General features: G+C 40.4%; 1 long non-coding RNA gene across 1 annotated transcript in view; it reads left to right on the top strand.

Annotated features, from left to right (window-relative positions):
- LOC132012849 (uncharacterized) overlaps positions 1-23,955 on the top strand; it is a 37,650-nt gene extending 13,695 nt beyond the window's left edge. The window contains exons 2-4 of the long non-coding RNA XR_009402780.1: positions 20,740-20,894; positions 21,806-21,979; positions 22,564-23,955. This is a non-coding gene — a long non-coding RNA (uncharacterized LOC132012849). The remainder of the gene's footprint in view (positions 1-20,739; positions 20,895-21,805; positions 21,980-22,563) is intronic.
- The last annotated feature ends 552 nt before the right edge of the window (positions 23,956-24,507 follow it).

Genomic DNA, 24,507 nt, shown 5'->3' with positions numbered 1-24,507 from the left:
TAGTTTGCAACATTTGCATAATATGCATTCAGGTTTGTGAGAACTGACAAAGACAAGCTTAAAAAATATGATTGCTTTTTAACAATTTTTATTCATTTACTTTTAAATGGGTTCCACATCTAGCATGGAGCCCGGTGTGGGACTTGAACTTATTACCCTGAGATTGAGACTAAGATCAAGAGTTGGAAGTTTAGCTGACTGAGCCACCCTGTGACTACTTTTTTCTAAAAACAAAATTTCTAAGTCAACATTTCTACGAACACTTGTACTGTTAGTTAGAGTTTCATCATTTACCATATAATCCATAGCTTTTAATTTTATTATTTAATTTTGCTACACTTTCAATAATGGAAAGTTTAATAATCAGTGCCTTTAATTCCACACTTAATATAGTTCTGGCATTTTCCTCTTACTCTTACTTGTAAAACAAGTTACTGAGCATTTCCTTTAGGCTACATGCTATAAATAAGTAAGTACTTGATTTTTTAATTTTTTATAACTACTAAACATGAAATTAGTTTTCTCATCTGGACAGTGAATATAACAACACTGCCAAAACAAAGCCCAGCATGTCTCCCACAGATGTGCTCCTCAGGCTATCCTAATAGAGGATATGACCAAGCCATAAGCCAAGGAGTTTCCTATGATTCTTCCTTCCCTCACTCTTGACATCCAATCAGCTAGAAAATCCTTGGCTCAACCTCCAAAGTGAATCTCAAGTTTGTCCATTCTTCTCCACTGCTGTTACTGTCAATTCAGTTAATTCTTGCCCGCATTTAGATAGAAAGCTCCACATTTTCTCAGTTCTCTCTCACCAGTAGGCTCTACACAGCAGCCATACTGTTCTTTAAAGAATAAACCACGTCACTTTCATCTTCTTTCTAAAACCTTCTAGTAGCATTTTTTGCAGTTAGAGTAAAATCCAAACTCCTTATCATGGTATATTGATTAAAGTGATTTTAGTTGTGGTGGTAAATGAAACTCAAAATTTCAGTGGCTTAACATAGAATCACTTTAATTTACTGGGCTAATAGTTCAGGGCAGGTGATCCTGGTTTTGAGCACTTTTCTTCTACATGGTGATTCAAGCACCTGGCTTTTTATCTTGTGGTCCTGCCATTTGCTGGATGCCCAAGGATCTTCCGCATCCAGCAGGCAGATGGGGTGGGGTGAGTGTAGAGGGGGGCATGAGTGGGTGGAGAAGGCATACCCATCACATGACTGCTGTGGCACTAGTAAGACCACATTCCAATGCTCCTCACATTCCATTGGTGAGACTTGATCATATGGCCCCACCTGGAAGCTAGGGAGGCTGGGAAATGTAGTCTCTGGCAGGGAGACACTTCCAGGACAAACACGTCCAGGTAGAGCTCTTCACTCTGGAAAGCGCAGCATACATCCTTGGGGGACAGCCAGTCAGCCCCCCACACAAAGTGTTTAAATCACCCCCATGAGTTGCTCCTGTCCGCTCCTCCAGCCACCTCTTTTTTTAAAATTTATTTTTTATTTATTTTCAGCATAACAGTATTCATTATTTTTGCACCACACCCAGTGCTCCATGCAATCCGTGCCCTCTATAATACCTCTTACACACTTTCTGTGACTATGTTCCAGGCACACTGGTCTTCTTGCTCTTCTAATCTCAAGCTCATCCTTGTCTTAGGACTTTTGTGTGCTCTTCCTTTTGCCTGGAAACTTTTATCCCCAGGCCTTTCCCCAGGTAGTTCTCTTTAATTCCCAATTCTCAGTTCAAGTACTATCTTCTCAGGAGTCCCTGCCTACCTACCCAATACAGTCCTTCACCATGCACCCGTTTTAGTTGTTCTTATGGCCATGAACCAACTGCGGAGTCATCTATGCTTTGTTTACTTGCTTATTATCCATTTTCCTCTCCACTCTTCATCTGTGTCCTGTAAACTCTATTCCTGACTATTCTGCTCACTGCTGTACATATTTCTAGCACACAAAGCATGACTGGCACATATAAATCAGTCAATACATATTTATGGAATGAATGGAGAGGATCTTTTAGTCCTTTTAGTCTCCATAAAGGAGAGTTGATACAGGAAGGTTGGTACTACTCTATAATCACTAGGATTCAGTTGTGCTGATCAATCTTTCAGCCAGTAAAATCAACCATCTCTGTTGCATTAAATCCTCATTGTACCTTCCTGAAAGAACCTGGTGGAATATATTAATCCAACAAAAACCCAAATCTATATCCTATTAGAAATCCATTTCTGCAAGCTTTTAAAGAAGTACCCATGTTGCTTGGAATTTTTAAAATAGTCCTTTTCCGACTAAATGTGAATATGCATCACAAGTGGTGCATTTTGTTTGTGAGTAATTTTTATTGCTATTAATAATACTACTGGGGAATACAAATGAACCAGCACAAAACAATTCTAATGGCTGCATTGCCAGCCAGTTTTAAAGCTGCTAATGAAACCTGAAGCATTCGAGGTTTGTGTGTACTCAGAATTTTAGAATGACTATTTAATTTCTTTCCCTATTATTTTCAGGGTGGAAATTCAAAGCCCTTTTGAATTCTCTTTGATGAAATTGCTCACATGAATGTAGAGTTTTATGAAGACATATTTTATTCTACTGAGAAGCAACATTAGAGGATGGAAAAATATTTCTTTTAAACACCAAAACCCTGAGTTTGAACTTTTGGGGTCTGCTATTTTATAGCTGTGTGACCTCGCTCAGGTTATTAATTTTCTCTGTCATCAGTTTCTCAATCTGTAAGAAGAGGGTAATAATAATATGTACCTCTGCGGGGCTTTTATGAGGATAAGTGGGAATGTTTAGCTTAAAGCCAGCACTTAGTAGGTGTTCCAAGAGTTCTTTTCTTCTTCTTTTATGGTACATGTTTTTCTGTACTCAATTTAGCCCAAAGTTCTTTGGAATACAAAGCCTGGGGGGCAGCTATTGAAAAAAAAATAGACCAAGTTCATACGAAAATTTTCATACACACACTTAGGGCCAGATTGGGAATGTTGGGGTCACTTTTTAGTAAATAAGAAGCAACGTTGGTTTTTTAGAAGATTTTATTTATTTATTTGATAGAGATCACAAGTAGGCAGAGAGGCAGACAGAGACAGAAGGGAGGAAGCAGGCTCCCTGCTGAGCGAAGAGCCCAATGCGGGGCTCCATCCCAGGACCCTGAGATCATGACCTGAGCTGAAGGCAGAGGCTTAACCCACTGAGCCACCCAGGTGCTCCAGCAACGTTAGTTTTATTCAGAATCATCCCTGGATCCATCCAGTCCTTCCTGGACGCTTCGTCTCTGACTTTCTCACCAGGGTAACTCTCAAGTAGTCTCCGCAGCATCCTTCCCTTTCAGCTCTACCCTCCACATTGTGCCAGCACCATTTTTCTAAAGGAAGGTACAGTCATATTCATTTTCTTTGTGAGCCTCTGTAGTGGTTAATGTTATGTGACTGGGCCCTGGCACGTCTAGGTATTTGGCTAAACATTATTTCTGGGCTAGGTCTGTAAGGGTGTTTCAGGGTGAGATTAGCATGTGAACTGGTAGCCTGAGTAAAGGAGATTGTATTCCCGAGTGTGGGTGGGTCTCACCCAATCTACAGAGAGCCTGAATAGAACAAAATGTGGTAGAAGGGAGAATTCTCTCTCTCTGCCTGACTGCTTAGCTGGGACACTCCTCCCCTGCCTGGAACTGGGATTTACACCGTAGGTACTCCAGTTCTCTGGCCTATGTATAGGATATGTGTATCCTATTGGTTCTGTTTCTCTGGAGAATCCTGACCAATACAGCCTCAGAGCCTCCAGAGACCAATAGGTTAAAATTCGTCCATGCAAATATTAAGCATGGTTTAGTTCTAAACAACTTTACCATATATTCTTGCTACCAGGACCTTTCCATCATTACCTAAGTGCTCTGTCTCTTGTAAGACTTTCTGCCCTAAAAAGTAGTTTTCTCTATCTAGGATATCCTGCCCCTCTTCTCTGCCTGGTTCATTTCTACTCATCCTTCAGGACCCAGGTCACACATGACTTCTTCAGATCTATAGAGCATGTAATATAGGCTTATCTAGTGGATCCTAAGGATTGGGGTGGGGGGCTGGGCGTTCTCCTCTACTGACCGCCCAGTGGGGACACATAAATATATAATATTCAAAATATTACTAAATTTATTTTACCTAATGTTACTTAATAAAGCAATTCATGTGTTTATGATCTGAAAATAGAATCCAAATCAAATTAGTCTAATATTTGTGTATCATATATTTGTATAATAAGTATTGCATATCTATTGTTGGTATAATATTAAAAGATGCCAAAAGAAACCACATTTTGCAATAAGAGGTCTATACATTCAGTCAAGAGAAAATAACATAATCCAACCTCAAAAGCAACTTCCTCAACAATAAAATTTGATCACAGGTACAACATTAAAATCAGATACTGCTGTGTGTGCTAATTATGGAGTATATGAAATTCTAGCCTGTACTGAAAACCCCTCGTGGAAGGGAAATAAAAGGACAATGCTTAAGTTGATGATACTGCATTTCCTGATAATAAAGATATAGCATCTTTTTACAAATGTGGTCTGCAAACTTTAAAAAAGGTAGTTATTAATTGATTTGCAGACAGAGAATTTCACTCCTCACTGCCTTAGTCAATGCTTTAAAAATCGGTCCACAAACATTTTCAGAGTGTTTTTCTGTGCTCTGGATATTGCACTATACATTGTAGAGACTATAAAGAAATGGTTCTTGTCTCAAAGGGCTTTCAGTCTAGCCTGTCTCTCAGGTTAGCATCATTTCTGGTTCCTTTGCCTACCCTTACACTCAAGATCGACCACGGAACGTTGTTTATGGGTTCTTTTCTGTGTTGCAATACAGCATGAGTTCTCCCATCAGCTCATCAAGTCTCATACTTGGTTTACCCTGACTGCAGACCACCTCGATCTTCATCTGTCCCTCTTCCCAAAGGGGCATCTTTAACTGCTTAATGTCACTTCCATCCTGACCCAGATGTCTCACCACTGTTTATGAGAGTTAGGACCCTTCATTTACATTTAATTATATCTACTTCTGTTACCCTGACTTTCTCTGCACATTCATTTTCCTGCAAAGGAATGGACCTTAAGTTCTTTAGTGTTTTGCATCTAGAAAGACTTTTGCTTTCTTCTTCTTTTTTTTTCCAGAAGACTCCTGAACTCCAGACTAACCCAGTGAAGGTGCCTGTGCTACAACTTAGTGTCTTTGCCCGAATTTTCATGAACCTCTTATCAGGAGATGGGCAGATTGAAACTAAGCAGGTGGATGGAATGACTTGAAGGACCTGGAGGGGAGGTGGGAAACTACTGAAGGAAGGAAAGTGAAGTTCACAAGAGAGGTGGGAGAGAGGCCCACAGTTCCCTCTAACATCTAGTGTGGATAATTAAAATGGCTCCTCTCTCAGGGTCTAGTTTCATGAACTCTGCTGCTAGACATTTTTTTTCTGGTGAATATTTATTACCTCAATGGTAATTCTTCATTTAACATAATATAAAAATTGTAGAAAAAGAGAGTAATTAGTAATAAATCATCATCTCATCCATTAGCAGTAAATAATGCCACTTTGTCAAAGTCATTATCATCAAGCAGTTAGCTAGAGGTGATTATGTGTGTTACCCAACTGGAATCATTCCAAAAACAAACCACAGCTCCCGTTTATTATCCTAATTATGCTTTAATATGATGCCATCTTTTTCTCCCATAAACTTGATAATAATAAAAGAGTAACAATGAAAATTGACAGGATAAATGAGCAGGAAGGTAGCCTGAGAAACTTCCGGGCTTTGACATCCACCAATCTCTCTAATTTCTGATGCTGAAAAGATTGTGTCTTGAGGAGGGAGCTGAACAGAATGGGGGAACTCTTGGAGGGTTGGATGTATGACTACATGGGATAATTTTTTGTCTACTAGTCCATAAATCAAATTAGAACACAAGTAGTCCTCACTTTGCAAGATACTACATTAACTGAAATGTGTGCATAAGGAAGTGTGTTATCATTTTACATGGTTCAGTGTAACCAAGATTGTTACCATGGAATTGTGCAAAAGAAAGGAGACGGTTTTGATATGCCTTGAGGTGAGTTAGCCTGAGAGCATGCAAAACGAGAATTGCCTGTAGTCTATTTGAAATAACTGCTTTCCCCCAAATCTTTTTTTTTTTTTAAGACTTTATTTATTTGACTGAGAGAGAGAGAGAATAAGCAGGGGGAGGCAGGTGGAGAGGGAGAAGCAGACCCTGCTGAGCAGGAAGCTGGACATGGGACTTAATCATGGTCTCAAGGATGTTGAGATCATGACCTGAACCAAAGGCAGGTCCTTAATTGAGTGAGCCATCCAGGTGCCCCCCCCCACCCCAATCTTTCTTAATGAGATTTATCCGACTGCTTGGGAGCAGTGGAGTTAATGAAAAAATGAATACAAGAGATTTATATGTGGCTTTCTATGACCACCTAACCTACTATCTAGGATGAAAGTATGTATTGTCTTGATTGGGTGATTTCATGATAAGAGGATGAGACTTCTGTGTTGGAGCAGGTGAGGGAAAAGCAAGATGGGGCTCAAAGACCTAGTTTAAAGATCAGAGTTAAGCAGAGAAAACAGGCAGAAGGCTAGAGAAAGAATGTTGGTTATGGTGATTGATATGGGAAGCCCGTCTCATGAAAATTAGGATATTCCCCAGAATATCCAAGAGAAGGCCAGTCAAGGACCTGTGTGGGGGAAAGTCTGAGGGGTCTTTTCTGAAGTAGTTGTACAAGTGACTGTGATGTTAGGATTTCTGACCTGTGTGGACACCACCTTAGAGGATTTGCCCAGCTCAAGTGAACCCTCAAATGGCCCAGCTGGCCACAGTGATGGGTCCCACAATACATTTTTAACAAGGGGACCCTACTTTCTGGTCACATAGATTGTTCCAAGGGTATGCCCCTAGCATGGACTGGACCTGAGTCCTTCCCTGGGGATCTGGAATTGAGAATGATGGAGAGACAGATTCTTGCTGGGGAGTTGGGCCATTAAAAGCTTCCTTGCTGTGTGGTGGCCGTTTCTTCCATGCCATATGCACCCAAGAGGCAGAGTGTACCTGTTTAGCTTCACTCCTCAATTTAAAACATACAGATGGAAGGAGATAGGAGATGGAGAGATTCTTTTGGATGTTTCTCTGGTTCCTGGATCTTCCCTCTTTTAAAGCCAAGATGCATTTCTGTCTTGAATTTCTGTAAGCTATTCTTATGCCTTTATGAGATAAGCTCAACTTTTTGGTTTAAACTAGTCTGAAGTAGTTTCTGTCACATGCAGTTAAACAATCCTAATATATGACAGGAGTTTAAAGGGTATAGGATAGATAGAATACGAGCTAATGGACTCTGATTAGGAGGGGAAACAGGTTAGATCAACAAGAAAATCATAGTGACCCCACTCCATAAACTGAATCTGGGACAGTGGCATATGGCCAGAAGGTTCATAGAAAACTTCCGTGATTGGAAATAGTCTTCAGTGCTCCAAGGGTATATACTGTTGAGTGATATGAGAGTTACTTGTGATAGCACTCAACTGTACATAGTCGGTGACCTATAATTTAAAAATATCACCAAACAAGGTTTATCTCTTCTTCCCCTTCTTCTTCTCCTTCTTCTCCTTCTCCAGCTCCTCCTCCTCCTTATTGTCATCCTCCTCCTCCTCCTTCTCCTCCATCTTCTTCTTCTTCTTCAAGATTTTATTTATTCATTTTTTTTAAAAGATTCTATTTATTCATTCGACAGACAGAGACCACAAGCAGGCAGAGAGGCAGGCAGAGAGAGGGGAAGGGAAGCAGGCTCCCCACCAAGCAGAGAGCCCAATGTGGGGCTCAATCCCAGGACCCTGGGATCATGACCTGAGCCGAAGGCAGAGGCTTCAACCCACTGAGCCATCCAGGCACCCCTATTTATTCATTTTTGAGAGAGAGAGAGAGAGAATGAGCATGAGTGGCAGAGGGAAAGGGAGATTCCAGGACTCTGGAATCATGACCTGAGCTGAAGGAAGGTGCTTAACGAACTGAAGGCATCCAGACATGCACTCTGGTCCATGTTCTTAAATCTCACCTCCAGCCATTAGCTGGCTCACATCACATGTCTCAGTCAATCACCAAAAGTCTCTTTCATTTGTCTTAATGGACCATGTGGGTCATCATCTTTGTGCCTTCCACATAAACTTCTTGCCTGGAAAGACTTGCTTCTTCTCACCTTCTGGTAGTCTCCAAGTGTCCTTGCAGGCACCTTTTTTAAAATAAGACTTGCCTAAACCCTGTAAGCACAATAAGTCTCTTCCTCCTTTATTCCACATATTATCGTTCCCCACTTGTTTGCATGTCTCCTTAACAGACTCATTCCTTCAGAGCATAGAGTAGGTCTTAATCATTCCTTCAGAGAATAGAGTAAATCTTAATCATCTTTTTTTCCTCAATATGAATACAATTCCTGAGCCACTTTACATACCTTACAAATATTTATTGATCCAACTTAATGAACTTCCTTAAGCTAGAATATAGATAGAGATTATGCACAAATGGGATAAGTGTGCTGATGTAGACTTGCTGAGGAAGGTGTACCTCTAGTGAACAGTAAAAAAACAGTGGTAACTGAGGAGGCATGGTGGTTTTGAAGATGATATCTACTCTTTTCTTGAAAAAAATTATTTTTACCTATTACAGGTTATGAAAGTAGAAAATGACTCAAGTAAAAGTAAGAAGAACCTAGGCTGAAGGAACCTTCTGTTTTTGGGGTACTCTGGAGATGACCCATCTAAACACATGGACACACAGCTCAGGATTTGGAAGAAATTGGATTTTACTGGTGCCCATCATACTTCAATGTCCCAATCTGAATCTCTAGTCAACTTCCAAGTGTCATTACCGCATTATCAACTATCTAATGGACATTGCCGACTTAAATGTTTCTATAACTTCAAAGTTAATGAGTATAAAACTAACTCATCAAAATATCTCCCACCCCACTTCTTTCTCCAGCCTCATTAAGGTATCATCATTCTCTCTTCATGACACTTTAAATGTTGAATGTGTCTCTCCATAGCGATTGATTAATCCAGTTCTTCTCTGCTCTTTCCTTGCTCTTTTTAATCCATTCTCTCCTTTCTTTTTTTTTTTTTTAAGATTTTGTTTATTTATTTGACAGAGAGAGAGAGAGAGAGAGAGAGATCACAAGCAGGCAGAGAGGCAGGCAGAAAGAGAGAGGGAAGCAGGCTCCCCACTAAGCAGAGAGCCCGATGTGGGGCTCGATTCCATAGAGACCATAACTTGAGCCAAAGGCAGGGGCTTAACCCACTGAGCCACCCAAGCACCCCACCATTCTCTCTTTTCAATTTCACTGTCACCATACTCCTTCAGCTCTGGACTACTACAATAATCCTAAAGTCTGGCTTGAAGGCCTTTCACTCTACAAAGCTATCATACCTGAATTAGTCTTTCCTTCTCCTTATGCTAGTCTCTTGATGAAATATTAGAAGCACTTAGCACAGTGCCATGCAAAAAATTTGTAAATTAACTAAAATTACAAGTTGTATTGCAAGGGAGAATTCTGACCATAATATTGAGTATATACATTGCTGTAATACTGATATTATTATACAGAGGAAAATTATTTTATAGATTGCTAGATGTTTGCATTGTTCAAAACCTTTTTTTCTTTACCATCTTACTCAATGTAGTACAAGCTACATAAAGAGAAAAAGAGCAATCATTCATATTCAACGGACAACTGAGAAACTTATAATGTAATTCATTCATTCATCTGTTCCACACATATTTATTGAGTTCTTGGGTGTGTCAGGGAGAGAAGAACTGAATGAGGAAGTAAAAAAGAATGTGATCCTGTTATAGATTAAATGTGTATGCAGCCCCCCATTCATATATTGAAATCCTAACCCTCATTGTGATAGTATTAGGAGGTGGGGTCTTTGGCAGGTAATTAGGTCACGAAGGGAGAGCCCACACAAGTGGGATTAGCGCCTTCATAAGATGAGACATGAAAGAACTTGCTTGCTCTGCTTGCTGTCTACCATGTAAGGACTCCAGGAAAAGATGGTCACCTACAAGCCAGGAAGTGAGCCTTTACCAGGTATCAGAAATATATGTATGTATACCTGTGTACATGCTTATGTACATTTATACACACATGTGCACAGATGCCCTTCTCTCTGTGTGTGTGTGTGTGTCTATGTGTTTATAATCCTGACTGACCCTTGTTATTAGGAACTCTTTGGTAGAAATGTTTAGAGGGTACTAGGGAATACTCCTCTTTCTTTCTTTCTTCTTTTTTTTTTGGAAACACTCTAAGGAAGGGAGATATAGGATATGTCTCTAGTTTTGGTTTTCCCAGAATGCTTTTATCCCCTCCCCTTTTCTGGTGATAAAATTCCTCTGTCTTCTGGAGGATCCTGTCCCTGTACTTTTAAAAAGTTAATTAATTAATTAATTATTTTTATTGTGTTATGTTAGTCACCATAAAATACATCATTTGTTTTTGATACAGTGTTCCAATATTCATTGGTTATGCCCCACACCCAGTGCTCCATGTGATATGTGCCCTCCTTAATACCCACCACCAGGTTCACCCATCCCCCTATCCCTGTCACCTCTAAAATTCTCAGTTTGTTTCTAGGAGTTCACAGTCTTTAATGGTTTATTTCCCCCTCTGATATCTCCCAATTCACCTTTCCTGTCCCTGTGCTTTGAATGGGGCTCACCTATTTTCACTCTAAGGGTTGGCACTTGAGGGAGCAGCCTAGCCAATCAGAATAACACATCTCTGGAGAAAGGAGAACCCTTTTGCACTCATGGTGGGAATGCAAACTGGTGCAGCTGCTCTGGAGAACAGTATGGAAATTCCTCAGAAACTTAAAAATAGAGCTCCCCTACAATCCAGCAATTGCACTACTAGGTATTTACCTAAAGGATACAAAAAACACAGATTTGAAGGGGTACATGCACTCCAAATTATGGAGAGATTATGTTAAATGAGGTAGGTAAGTCAGAGAAAGAGAAATATCATATGATTTCACTCATATGTGGAATTTAAGAAACAAAATAGATGAACATTGAGGGAGTAAAAAGAAAAAAGAGAGAGGGAAACAGAATAATGCATCCCACTGGCCACAGTGATTGGTTTAGGAATGAGCATGTGACTCAGACTGGGCCAATTAGATTCCCTTCAGGACTTCTGCTTCAACTCTCAGGAATGTGGCAGTTTATTAGGAATTTGCTTGTAAGGTTGGAGGTGTGGATATGGGGCCATCTCTTCTTATTATAAAGCCTGACTGAGAATAAAATCAATGAAGAGGAAAAGAGGCAGATTCCTGATGCAATCTGAAATGATTGAAATACCTCTGGATCTAGCTGTGTGCCCTTAATTACTCAGTTATATGTCCCAGGAAAATCATTCCTGCCTGTTTTTTAGTTTGTCTGTTTATGATGGTCTGACCTGCATTTTTGGACACTTGCAACTGAGTTTCGTCTTACGGAAGAATTAGCAAGAAACTAGCAGGATCACAGAGGGGGCTGAAACCAGGCAAAAACAATGATGTTTGAAGATATGAGGGAGACATTACAGCACCAAATACAGAGTAATATGATAATTCTGCAGTAGGGTGGTGTTTTTGCTCCTGGCTGAGGGGGCCAAATCATAAGACAGCAGCTAAATGCAGCTTTACAGAGTCTCCATTGGGATTTAAAGAAGCATATAGGAAAATTAAAATAACTTTTTAATTTTAAAACTGAAATAACTTTTACATATAAATCATTTAATTGAATAGTGTGAATTGTTCTTCAGCCTGCACCATATGATAAATCCCTTAGTTAATTAAAAAAGTTCCATTATTGAAGATATGAAAAAATATAACACAACTCTTGGTCAAGTTATTATTTTATTGACAAGTGAATGAAGCAGCTCTGGATGAGTATAGGACAGGAAAGTGAATTTGCAGCTTCTGTACAGCAGTGTGAGAAGCACTGCGTTAGAGGTATGTACAAGATAACTGACAGCCTAGAGTAGGGATTTCTAGATCAGGATGTAGATTTTGAAAGTTCCCTGGGGACTGAACTGACACGGGAGGATGAGTAAGAGTTAGCTTGATGACAGAGGGGCCGAGAACATCCTAGGTATCATAAATGCAGAAGAATGGGAGACAGTAAGTAGCTTGGTGGAAATAAAATGTACATGTGGGAGAGGTGAGAGATGATGGTAGAAAGGTAGGCAGCAGCAACCAACCACGAGGATGTTGTGTGTTCAGAATTTGAACCCTGTTGGAAATTTATGGGGTACTGTTGACGGATTTTTAAGCAGGATGGTGACCATATTTAAATCTCCCAAGACATGTATTTTTAAAAGCTATGACTACATCTGTAGCTAGTCATAATTGTGTGGCAAATAAGGAAATGAGCAATTACTCCGACGTGTAGGGTGTTATAGGGAAAGCCTTGACTATCTATGAGGCTCTGATCAACAGGGCTTCCAAGGAGTGACGGGGTCATCGTTCTCATGGGGTGTTACCAAAGGCCTTGAGCAGAAAGAAAGCACTTTGAGAGAAGAAGGCTTTGTACTAGAGGGTGGTTACTGATTCAAATTCATGTATGTTGAGTCCCAGCTGGGCCTTGACATTGATCTTCTTACTCCTGGATCTGAAATAAATTCAGAAATACAGTCCTTTGGAATGAAAGCGAAAATAAGAGTGAGAAAGAAAGGGGAAATACAGAAAAGAATTAGCTTTACTTTAGTGAGAAATTCCCAGCAGGGCATTCTTTTAAGTAGCATGTGTTCTGTTCTATTCCATTAATTTTAAAAGGAGGACCACTAGGAATGACTTATCTGAGTAACCCAAAAGATTCAGATCAGCTAGTCAACTAATGGGACCCAGGTCACATTTTACATGAATGATGCATGAGTAGATGATAGATACAAAGAGCTTTGCTAAGTCTGCTGATATTTAGTGTCTAAGAAATTGAAGGGTTTCAGTCAAATGAATAAAGATTCTTCCAGTATAGTGATTTCCTGTATTTTGAAAGATTAACTAGTACAAGCTTTTTTTTTTTTTTTTTTTTTTTAGCAGTTTATTTTTCTGCTTTGACATAAAGAAAAATTAAGGAAAAAGAAAGGTTAGGATGAACATACAGTAAAATATGGGGGATTCATAGAACTGCACTATTTTAGTGTTTCTAAACGACCTTTTTTTGATGGAAAAGAGACCTGTGACCTTATTTGCATTTCAAATATTCCTGGCGTGGAATAGTAAAGATCAATGAATTGATTGTCAGAGAAACAGCATGAGTGAGAAATTTCTTAGTGAAGAAAAAAGAACTACAAAGGAGGAGTATATAAGGTCTTCCCAGTTCAGAAGTAATGGAACAAAAAAGGTCTCAGTTATATTTTAGGTCTCACTTTCCTAAAATTTGTAGATTAGAAGAAAAATGCTGACCTGAAAAGTGCAGTTAAGTATTTTCTTAGTGCAAAATTATGTGACACTGGAATATGGCCCAATGTGTATTTTGGGGGTGGGCAACAATTCTCCTTGTCTGGGGCATATTTTGAGAGAGATGCAATATAACAGAAGTATGGAATGCAATATAACAGAAAATGGATTGTATTTGGAAATTGAAAACCATCCTTCCAGAAACCCAGGCCTCAATTATTTAAGACCAGAGGATGGGCTTTTTTTCAGAATGATTATACTAGAAAAATTTATTATATTCAGAGGAAGTCCTGGTCCATAGGGAGGGGTGTATGCTAGTTTTACGTCTCCACAATAATCAGCATGTAATTGTCCTAGGGCTGAGCAGTTCACAAATGTTAATCTTTAACAATTGCTGACTGGGTGAGGGCATCTTGAGTAGTATCACACGTGTGGGATATTTGTAGTCTCATCTCTTTGGAGTAGCAACAAGTTTAGTGTATCTCCTCTTTGTGGCCCGTCTCCATTGGATGATGAAGATTTGGTCCATGCACCTTAGTTTCTGTGTGTTACCTCTCACTGCCCTCTGGATGGAAAGAGCCCGAGATGACGATCCACCCAGAACCCTGGACAGGTAAAAGATTTGCAGGTTGGGCAGGATGAGTAAGAAGAATAGAAGATTGTTGGTTAGGATTTGGAGAATGAGAATATGATTTTAATCTCAGAATAAGCCCAGAGTTAGAGAATTATGTGTCCTTATTGTATAAGCTTGAAAGATGTGTCCAAGTCTTAACTCCTAGGACTGTGGATGTGTGAATATGAATATTTGACTGTGAATATGACTGTATTTGGTCACATATGACTGTATAAGGTCATTGTGGATGTAGTTATCCACAAAGGATCCACAAAATATTTCAAGATGAGATTTTCTGTATTTAGAGTGGGCCCTAGATTCAGTGAGTAGTGTCCATGTGAGAGAAGTACGGATGAGATTTAATACACAGAGACCCAAGGGATGAAGGCCGTGTGAATGCAGAAGCAGAGATTGGTGATATGCTGCTTTAAGTCAAGCAGCAACTGGAGCCACCAGAAGATGGAAGAGTCCCAAGGAACCTTTGAAGAGAGCCTGGCCCTGCTGACATCTTAATTTCAGAAATCCCCAGAAAAAGCATCCATAATTTCAGAAATCGTGAGAGAATATATTTTTTTCTTTTAAGCCACCAACTTTGTGGTAAATTGTATAGTAGGCCTGGAGAGCTAATAAACTCATGAAAACACTGCTAGTCTAGAGACTCTAATTACAACCTCACGCCACTGGGTGAAAGGCCCGAAGAGGGAGCTATGGCAATCCTGGGGTGACTGATCCTGACTCTAGAAGGAAAATGGGATCATGGCTACAAGGGAGTCAAGACGGAGGAAGACACCCAGCGGTAAAAGTCAAAGACTTAATCCTCCTGTACAAATAGGGCCACAAATAAGGCCATCCTGTGCTCCCTCAGGAGGAAGACTCTGGGTCGCTCCATAAAGTCGAGAATCCCTAGTTGAGATTCTGGCTAAAAGCAAAGCTACCTTAGAATAAGTGGGGAGTGTCATAAATACCTACTATGGACTCATGACCAGCTGGAGTATTTTTGATTTGGTTAGACATATATTTTTATACTTGAATTTTCTTCCTCTTTCCCACTTTTATCTTTCTGTTTCTTCTGTTATGTTTATGGGGTATGTTGATGGGAGTTAGCTGAATACTTTGATTTAGAGGTGACAAAGTCTAAGGAAAAGATCATGATAGAACTAATATAAGAATGGACACTCTGACACCTTACACTTGAAGCTGGGTCCAGGGCCCAATGAGACTTTGGGTGTTGGATGCCTTCCCTGTCCCATTTTGGGCAGAAGGTAGACATTTTATTGATTATATGAGGGATAGTTACATTGTGTTAAGTAGTCGTATTTTTAAGGATTTTATGTATTTATTTATTTAGGGAGGAGGAACAGAGGGGGACGGAAGAGAAGGGGGAAAGAATCTCAAGCAGATTCCCTGATGAGTGCAGAGCTGAAGTGGGACTGGATCTCACAACTCTGAGATTATGACCTGAGCAGAAACTAAGAGTAGGACACTTAATGGACTAAGCCACCCAAGCAGTCATATTTTTATACAGCAGATGCATGGGGAGAAGGATGTATGTTGGTGTCGAACAGCTAAAGAAGTGGACTTTTTCATGTGTTTCGACACCCAGAATCTCAAGTTTTTGTTTCTGTGTGGGAGTTTCATTACTTTATGAGTCTTTGAGGAAGCGGAGTCTGCTTTTTACTGTAGAAGCCAAGAACTTTCCCAGCCTCCCATGCAGGTAGGACAAAGGCAGATGACTTGGACTCCACCAGTCAGGCTTATGTACCCAGAGCTGGAAACTAGAGCTAGAAGGTATGAAGAAACAGGGGCCCAGAGGACACCTGGTGGCAACAGCTCCCTCCCTTCTCCATCCAGTTCTGAGGGGGCAACACAGCAGGGTTCTATATGCTGTTGTCAGTGTCTTGTGTTGGTGGCTTTGGAGATAATAAGCTGTAATGTTGATGTGTAGTGGTGTCTTCTCAGGGCTAGATCTGCAGCCTGAGTTCTTGGCTGCACCCCCACGCCAAGGCTGGGTGTCTGATCCCTCTGTCTGTGAGCCGCCAAATATTTTATTAATAAGATAATATTAATTATTATCTTTTAAAATTTTAATTAATTATTATCTTTTCTCTTTAAATAAGCCAAAATTGTTTTCCCTGCTTATGGTATTCTGATATGGTATTCCAATTAGGGTTTTTATTGTCTTTAAAAAATACATTTTTGTTTGATACAAACCAAAGTGTATAAAATGTAAGTGAAACAAAATAATATGCATCCAAAGTAAGACCAAGAGCATTACCCTCTTCTCCAGAAGATAAACACTATCTGAAATTTTGTCTTTATTGCCCTGTTGCTTCTTCAGAAAACAGTTCTATCACCTAACTAGGTATGTCTAAATAATATAATCTTTACTTCTGCTTATCTTTGAGATTTATCAAAATAGCACCTTTTTTTTTCTTTTTAACTCAACACTAGTTCAAACATGTAGATAGTAAGGGAATGATATTAATGACTTCTACTTTTTGACTTTCAAATTCTTTATCATATATTGAGGTTGAATATTTTATTTATTTCAAATTCTCCACTAGAAATCTCCACTTAGAAAATCCAACAGACCTAAAGAAGGATGACATATTCCAGGAATACCTCATGCTGTTTTTTCGTGGGCAGCAAGGAAGAACAGATGCAGGGAACCATGAGGTCATGCAGGTTTCTAGAGGGACTGTGACTGGCTAGGGGGAGCCAAAGTCTTAGAGCTGGTGCATTCTGGGAGAGCATGTGGATGGAGAAGGGTAACAGTGACAGAGTATTTTATCAGCAAAGAAGGATGAGAGACAAAGAAGCCTTGCACGGTTCCTAGGTACCAGACAGTGTGTGCGTGTGTGTGTGTGTGTGTGTATGCACGCGTGTGGGGAGGTGTGAGAGAGCAAACGGCTTTGGAGAAATAATAGGTTGTATAATATCTGAAAAGAAGAGGAAAGGGGATTTTGAAGAATTTCTGTGAGTCATAAATTTAATTTCCTTTAGTACTCTTCAAAACATGAAAACAAAGTTTGGATTGCCCTTTTAATTTTTTAATGGGTACCATTTTTGAGAACAATCTTAGATTTATATTAAAACTGAGACCAAGTACCCACTTTCCCCTATTACTAACATATATCAGTATGGTATGGTATCTCTGTTACAAATAGTGAGCCAATATTGATACATTGTTATTAACTAAAGTCCATGGTTTATTCAGATTTCCTTCATTTTTATCCAATTCTCTGTTCCAGGATCTCAGCCAGGATCTCTCATTACATTTACTGGTCATGTCTCCTCAGACTCCTTTTGGCGATGGCCGTTTCTCAGCCTTTTCTCATTTTTAGTGACCTTGCCAGTTTTGAGGAGTCCTGGACAGGTATTTTGTAGGATGTCTCAATTGGAATTTGTCTGATATTTTTCTTATGATTGGATAGGATTACAGGTTTTGAGGAAGATGACCACAGAGGTAAAGTGCTATTTTCATTATATGGTATCAAGAGTACATACTATCAATGGATTGCCTTTTAAAGCCATTTTATTTCTTAGACTTCATTGTTGTTGTTTTTAAAGATTTATTTATTTGAGAGAAAGAGAGAGAGCGAGCATGAGTTTGGGAAGGGGCAGAGGGAGAGAGACTCAAGCAAACCCCCTGCTGAGTGTGGAGCCCTAGGCAGGGCTCAATCTCACAACGCATGAGATCATGACCTGTGCTGAAATCATGAGTTGGATGCTTAACTGACTGAGCCACCCACGTGCCCCTGTTGTTGTTTTTAGTGCAACTTCATTTAATAGCTGAGTTGAGGGACCGTGGAGTTTATTTTGGTTGCAACTGAACATAGAAGAAACACCTGCTTATTAAAAGAAACCAAGAATTACAGGAATATTGTATATGGCCTCTAAAAAAAACTCTCATAGTACATAAGCTTCCATTGAGCATTTACATTGCATCACTACTTCCCCTCTCCGTAGCTCTCTCTCCTTCCCCGGAACCCTGCGCTCCAGTGGGAGAGAAAGATCTTGGGCTCTTGCTCTTGGCTGGTGCCTATTTGGTGTGTGTCATTTTCACCTAGGATAAAGTATTAGGAAGAAGTGACCTTAGAGCTGACTTTTCCTTTTTGCCCACAAAGGTTCCCTGTTCCCTACTCAAATCTATCTTGACTGCATAGAAGGTAAGGGACAGAGATTTTTGTGTTTTTTGTTTGTTTGTCTATTTATTTTCGGAACACCTTTTGCTCTCTCTTTACGGAAACCTGGAGATCTCAGTTTGTATATACCTTTGGGTAGAAGATTCCACCGTACAGAATGCTGGATTGGACACACTAATGTCATATAGATAGCATGTATGCTTTGTTAGTTTGGAAAGTGCTCTTGCATATGTAAAGTTTTGATTCCCATGATAAATTTGTGAGCTAGGTAAACCATGTATTTATTGTGTTGGTCTTATAGGAAATAGAGGGAAAAGGAGTCTAAACAATTTGCTCAAGATGACACAAGTAAATCCTGAGGACAGAACTCTATATGAGGTCTGCTGGCTGCAAGTTACTGCCTCAATGTTTGGTTTGTTTGGGCTACTCCAACAATGCACCTGGGTGGCTTAATCACAGGCATTGATTGTTCACACTTCCAGAAGCCAGAATGTGCAAGATCAAGATGCCAGCAAGGCCACACGCCCTCTAAAGGTGCCAAGGAAGGATCTGTTCCAGGTCTTTCTCCCAGCTTCTGGAAATTTCTTGGCTTGTGGTGGGCAGAACTCCAGGCTTCACATGGCATTCTTCGTGTGCGTGTGTGTGTGTATGTGTGTGTGTGTGTGAGTGTGAGTGTCTGTGTCTTGTGTTCCTCACTGTAACTGTTAAGCCACACCACCTCTCTCATAACCCCTCATTTCTTTTAATAGCACCTTACCGCTTAGTTTCTCTCAGAGGTCTGGCATAGAATGTGGAGGCATCTCTCATTTCGGGGTCTCAAGATGGTCTCTCCTGGGAGTGGGGAGAGGCTCTTGGCAGCCAGTGCCCTGCAAAAGGTGCAGGTGTTCTGGATGGCCCCGCTGACGGACTTCCTTTTAAAATGCCAGAGCCATTAAGTATAGTGAATTTGTTCTCCTGGAGAAGAGTGGGTTGCAGTCAGCAGGAGTAAAAGGCATGCCACTTACTGCTCTAAAAAGGTGTTTAGCAGCTACAAATAACCCCCTGGATTAATGGAATCAACAGTCTTTAGGTCTCCAGATGCACAGGGGCCATTTATCCGACATGCATTCATTTAGTCAACAAGCCGTGGTGCCGGTTCGGATTGAGCTGATCCCGAATCGAGACTGCTGTCCTTCCTCTTAAGGCTTTCTTCAATAATTATTCTGTTATTGACACATCACTGACCCAGGCATGACTAATGGTTTAGTATTACTGAGAGATGCAGCTAAAGGTCACCTCGGGTGGGGGTGGGGGTGGGGGGTCTGAGCTGACATTTCCATGGCACCACGGTGGAGCAAATGGAGATTTTAAGGGGCAGACCCCGCTCAGTCTTTACAGCCGACTTGAGTGCCATTACAATGCTGCATAATCAAATTTTTCCCTTTTCTGAAATCTTCGTTCCGCTTATTAATTAAGTGAAATGACACAAGAGGGTGAGTGCTTGTGGTCTGCGGCACACTTAGGTGTATTGTTAGGGCAGCAGCACAGGGTTGATTACAGTCCCTGCGAACAGTAGCAGGTTACTTATTGGGTAATAAGACAGACCCAGGAGTGTCTTTGTAAGAGTTGAAAGAGGAATTTTCAGATAAAGGAGAAAAAAATGTTTTTAATGAAATTTAGAAAATGGGGTCAGAGAATAATTTATGGACTAGATCTTGCCCTCCAGCATCTGCAGAGATAGAAAGAAGACAGGATGGGGGGTGGTTGGAGAATACAGAGCTTCAGGAAGTTTCTCATTGCCTACATCTCCCTGTTTCCTGTCCATCTGTTACCCCATGTCAGTGGATTGTTTATATTTCTAGGTGAGGTTTGCCATCGTCTCTTTAAGATGCCTTTCTCATATAAATACTGGAGGGCCTGCCTGTAAAAGACAATGGCTGGTTACTTGCACCATTGTCAGTTTTCTTAGATGAGCCCTTGTTTCTTAGATGAGCGTTGCCTCACAGAGACTTCAGGGAGGCAACGAGTATAAAACTCATTGTGTTTTGTGCCCAAAGACAGGCTGGAAACATTACTGTGATCAGTCATCAGAGATCAGTGCCTCACCCATTAAAATGATGCCACAAATGTTTCCTGAATGAATAGAGGAACCCCAAAAAGGTCCATTCTGTGGACTCACTGCAGTGGACCTGGAGATCCGTTCTCAGGACTGAAGATCCCACACCCTCAGCGATGAGCGTGCTGCAGGCAGCTGCCCTCAGTTCTCAGTCCCTTCTGGGTTGTCCCAGATGTGGTGACAAGCCTTGGATGAGGTCAAGCCCCTTTCTGGGGAGCTGCATTTAATGCCCCGTGCTGAAGGGATAGTGGGGGCCCTCTCCATCAGTGGGGGCAACATTGAGGGATCAGGCCATCTTCCAAATTTCCCAGAAGTTTGGCTGAGCTGTCCAATGAAGCTGCACCATAGTCCAATTTCTCCCTCTGCCCAATTTTACGACCTTTCCATCTCTTCCACAGGTGTTGGATCCCAAGAGCACACCCTAAGAATGTCCTGTATACTCATCTCTGTCTCAGAGTTGGCTTCTTGGGCAATCCAAGCTGTAATATTGATGAAATTGTGTGGGTGTCATGTGTTCTGTCCCAAATATGGAAGAGATTTGGGGACTGACTGGGTAGGTTGAAAAGACAATGTGCTACTCATTGATTGAGGCGAGAACTCTTCTTTGTGTCTAGAACCTTTATGTGGAATTTACAGGCTGGGGCAGAGCAAATTTTGCCAGCAGCTGCACCCCACCCCACTTCCTTGCTTTGCTCTGGTATCTAATGGCTGCAGTCGTCTTAGAACCAAACTCTTTGATCTTCTCCCCTTTAAGGCTGGACCGTGCTGGGACTGGTTTACTGGAAATGTGACTATATGACACAGCAGACATTCATGAAAAATGGGCACATGAAGTTAATAGCATTTCCTCCTTGACTTATTGCATTTTCAGGAGAATATTGAAGCTATTAAAATGTACATTTGGGAAACAGGCTGTGATGCCATCTGCATATTTTTGTGACCCCCCCCCCCTTTTTTTAAGATTTTATTTATTTATTTGACAGAGATCACAAGTAGGCAGAGAGGGTGGGGGGAAGCAGGCTCCCCGCTGAGCAGAGAGCCCCATGCAGGGAGGGTGGGGGGAAGCAGGCTCCCCGCTGAGCAGAGAGCCCCATGCAGGGCTTGATCCCAGAACCTAGAGATCATGACCTGAGCTGAAGGCAGAGGCTTTACCCACTGAGCCATCCAGGTGCCCCTGTGACCCTTGTTTAAAGGGTTTCATATGGTCCTCTGAAAAATGAAGTTGGGGGTGCCTGGTTGGCACAGTTGGTTAAGTGTCTGACTTTTGGTTTTAGCTCAGGTCATGGTCTTGGTGTCATGAGATCGGGTCCTGTGTCAGGGTCCATGCTGAGTGTGGAGTCTGCTTGGGATTCTGGCCCCCCCACTCGTGCGTGCTCTCTCTCCAATAAATAAATCTTTAAAAGAGAAGTGAAAGGAAAAATTCTGGCAGTGCCTTCTATTTATTTTCTTCCTTTCTTTTTCTAGGGCAGACGATTTCATGCAGCCCTTTCATGCATTCTGGATCACCTATGTTTATTTGCTCCTGCCATTCGCGTGGCTCTATTGTTAAGAGAAGAGAATATGAGAGAAGAAAAGTTATGCTCCTTAGAGGCTTTTCCAATTAACTGTTTGAAGAGTCTTTGAAAAAAATGCCTAAGTGTGAGGTTATTTGTATTCCTAATTTCATTTTTATGTTACACGTACTTTTAAGTGTAATTTACTATGGCTTAACACTTGTATTCTTTTAGGGGCATTACAAAGAGCATTGCACATTTATTACAGCCCTTTAAATGGCTGTGTTTTATTTCCATATTCTTTTAAATGGTTATTGAGTAGATTTGGTGCTCTTCCTGTAGTTAAAGTGCATTTTTTTATTGTACATAAATGGTAAATAATTGATACCTGCCATATGCTTCTCTCCCCCTTTCTGAGTTCCCATTCCCCTTCCCCTCCTCATTCTCTTCCCTTCCTTGTTGCTATTGGTTTCTGCCCTGATCTTGCTCTCTATCCTTTCCTCCTCTCTCTCTGCAGGTCTCCCTTGCTTTCAACACCATTTTCTTTGCCTCTCAATGTGCTCATTTGAGAGGGGTTTTTATATGGATTCTTGAGACCATTGCATTACTCAGTGGGGGTGGAAGAGGGGGCTAAGGGCATACAGCTTTTTATTAGGTGATGCCTGGATCGAGAATTTTAAACAAGAGAGCAGTTTCAGAGAATGGTGCCTGAATTTTCTTTTTCTTCAGATTGCTGAATTGAGACTGGGCGAATTCTTGCTCGTTGCCCCCGCTTCTTTGACTCACCAGTGACAACCTCTAGAAGCTTCGAATTAAGGAAGATGTACCAAGTGTCTGAGACCATTCTTAGCAGGCAAAACTTCTCAAGCTGAACAATTTTAAAGGGTCTCATTAGAGAATGAGAAGATAACTAGTGCAAGAGGAAATTTAAAGAATGTTCAGTTGGATGAGCTTGTTTGGGGAGGGGGGAATTCCTACTATATTAAAGCCACAGAACTATAGAAATTTTGGATTTCTTTGCTTTTAAATCTCCAGAAGGCAAAAATCAAAACCCAGTTATAGATGTTACAGCCCACAAATACTAGAATAGTTTTCTTTTTTTCAAATTTTAAAAAAGGATTTGAAAATTCATATGGAAATACAAGGAACCCAGAATAATCAAAACAGTCTCGAAAAAGAAGAGCAAAGTTGGAGGACTTGTGCTTCTCAATTGCAAAATTTACTAAAAAGCACCAGTAATCAGGCCAGTGCGGTCCCGGGAGAAGAACTAACATATTGACCAATGGACCAAAAATGAGAGTCCAGAAGTAAACCTACAGATCTGTGGCCAGCTGATATATGATTAAAGTGCCAAGATCATTTAATGGAGAAAAAATAGACTTTTCAACAAATGGTGCTGGTACACGCAAAGAAGTGAGGTTGGATCTCTACCTTACACTGTATACAAAATTAACCAAAAATGGATCAAAAGCCTAAATGTAAAAGCTAAAACAATAAGCCTCTTAGAAGAAGACATGGAGTCTTTGTGACCTTGGATTTGGCAATGGATTTTTAGAAAAGACACTGAAAACACAAACAACAAAAGAAAAAATAGATAAATTGGACTTCTCTAACACTGAAAACTTATTTTTCAAAGTACACTATTGAGAAAGTGAAAAGGCAACCCACAGAATGGGAGAAAATATTTCCAAATCATAGATTTGATGAGAGACTTGTATGTAGAATACATCAAGAATTCTGGCAATTCAGTACGAGGTAAGTCAGATTTAAAAACGGGCCAAAGACATGAGTAGACATCCTTCTAAAGAAGAGAACTGAAAGACCAAAAACTGTAAGAAAAAATGCTAAACATCATTAGCTATCAGGGAAATACAAATCAACACCAGAATGAGATATTATGTCACACTCTCTATAATAAAAAAGAGACAATAACCAGTATCATCGGGATGTGGATAAATTGGGATCCTCATACATCGTAATGTGAGGTGTTGCAGTCATTTTGGAAAACAGTATCTACTGGTTCCTCAAAGGATAGAACACAGAGATATCATATACAGTAGAGCCCAGCAATTTCACTCATAGACACACACTCAGAAGTGAAAACATACGTCCACACAAAAACTTGCACATGAAATGGTCATAGAAACATTACCTATAATAATTAAAAGGTAGAAATAAACCAAATGTCCATCAACTGATGAATGGATGAATAAAATGTGTTACGTTCATATAATGGAAAGTTATTTGGCCATAAAAAGGAATGAAGTACTGACAGATGCTATAGGATGGATGAACTCTGAAAACATTATATTAAGAAAAGAAGAAAAGAAGCCCATCATAAAAGTCTGCATAATATATGATTTCATTTTTATGAAATATCAAGGATATCAGAAAGTAGAGACAGGAAGTAGATCAGTGATTGTCTAATGCCCTTGACAGGGACCCCGGGGCGTGATAGCTAAAAGATATGGGGTTTCTTTTTGGGGTGATAAAATGTTCGGAGATTGTGGTGATAATCACACATAACTCTGAATATAGTAAAAACTATGGAGTTGTATACTTTAAATGTCTGAATTGTGTGGCATGTGACTATAGCTCAGTATATTATAGCTACTCACAAAAATTAGAATCTCCAATAATTAAAAAAGAGTTGGAGAATTTTCAAGTTGTGGA

The sequence above is a fragment of the Mustela nigripes genome, chromosome 3, assembly GCF_022355385.1.
Source record: "Mustela nigripes isolate SB6536 chromosome 3, MUSNIG.SB6536, whole genome shotgun sequence".
Taxonomy (NCBI): domain Eukaryota; kingdom Metazoa; phylum Chordata; class Mammalia; order Carnivora; family Mustelidae; genus Mustela; species Mustela nigripes.
The sequence above is the reverse complement of the archived record's forward strand: the minus strand, read 5'-3'. Positions and strand labels throughout refer to the sequence as shown.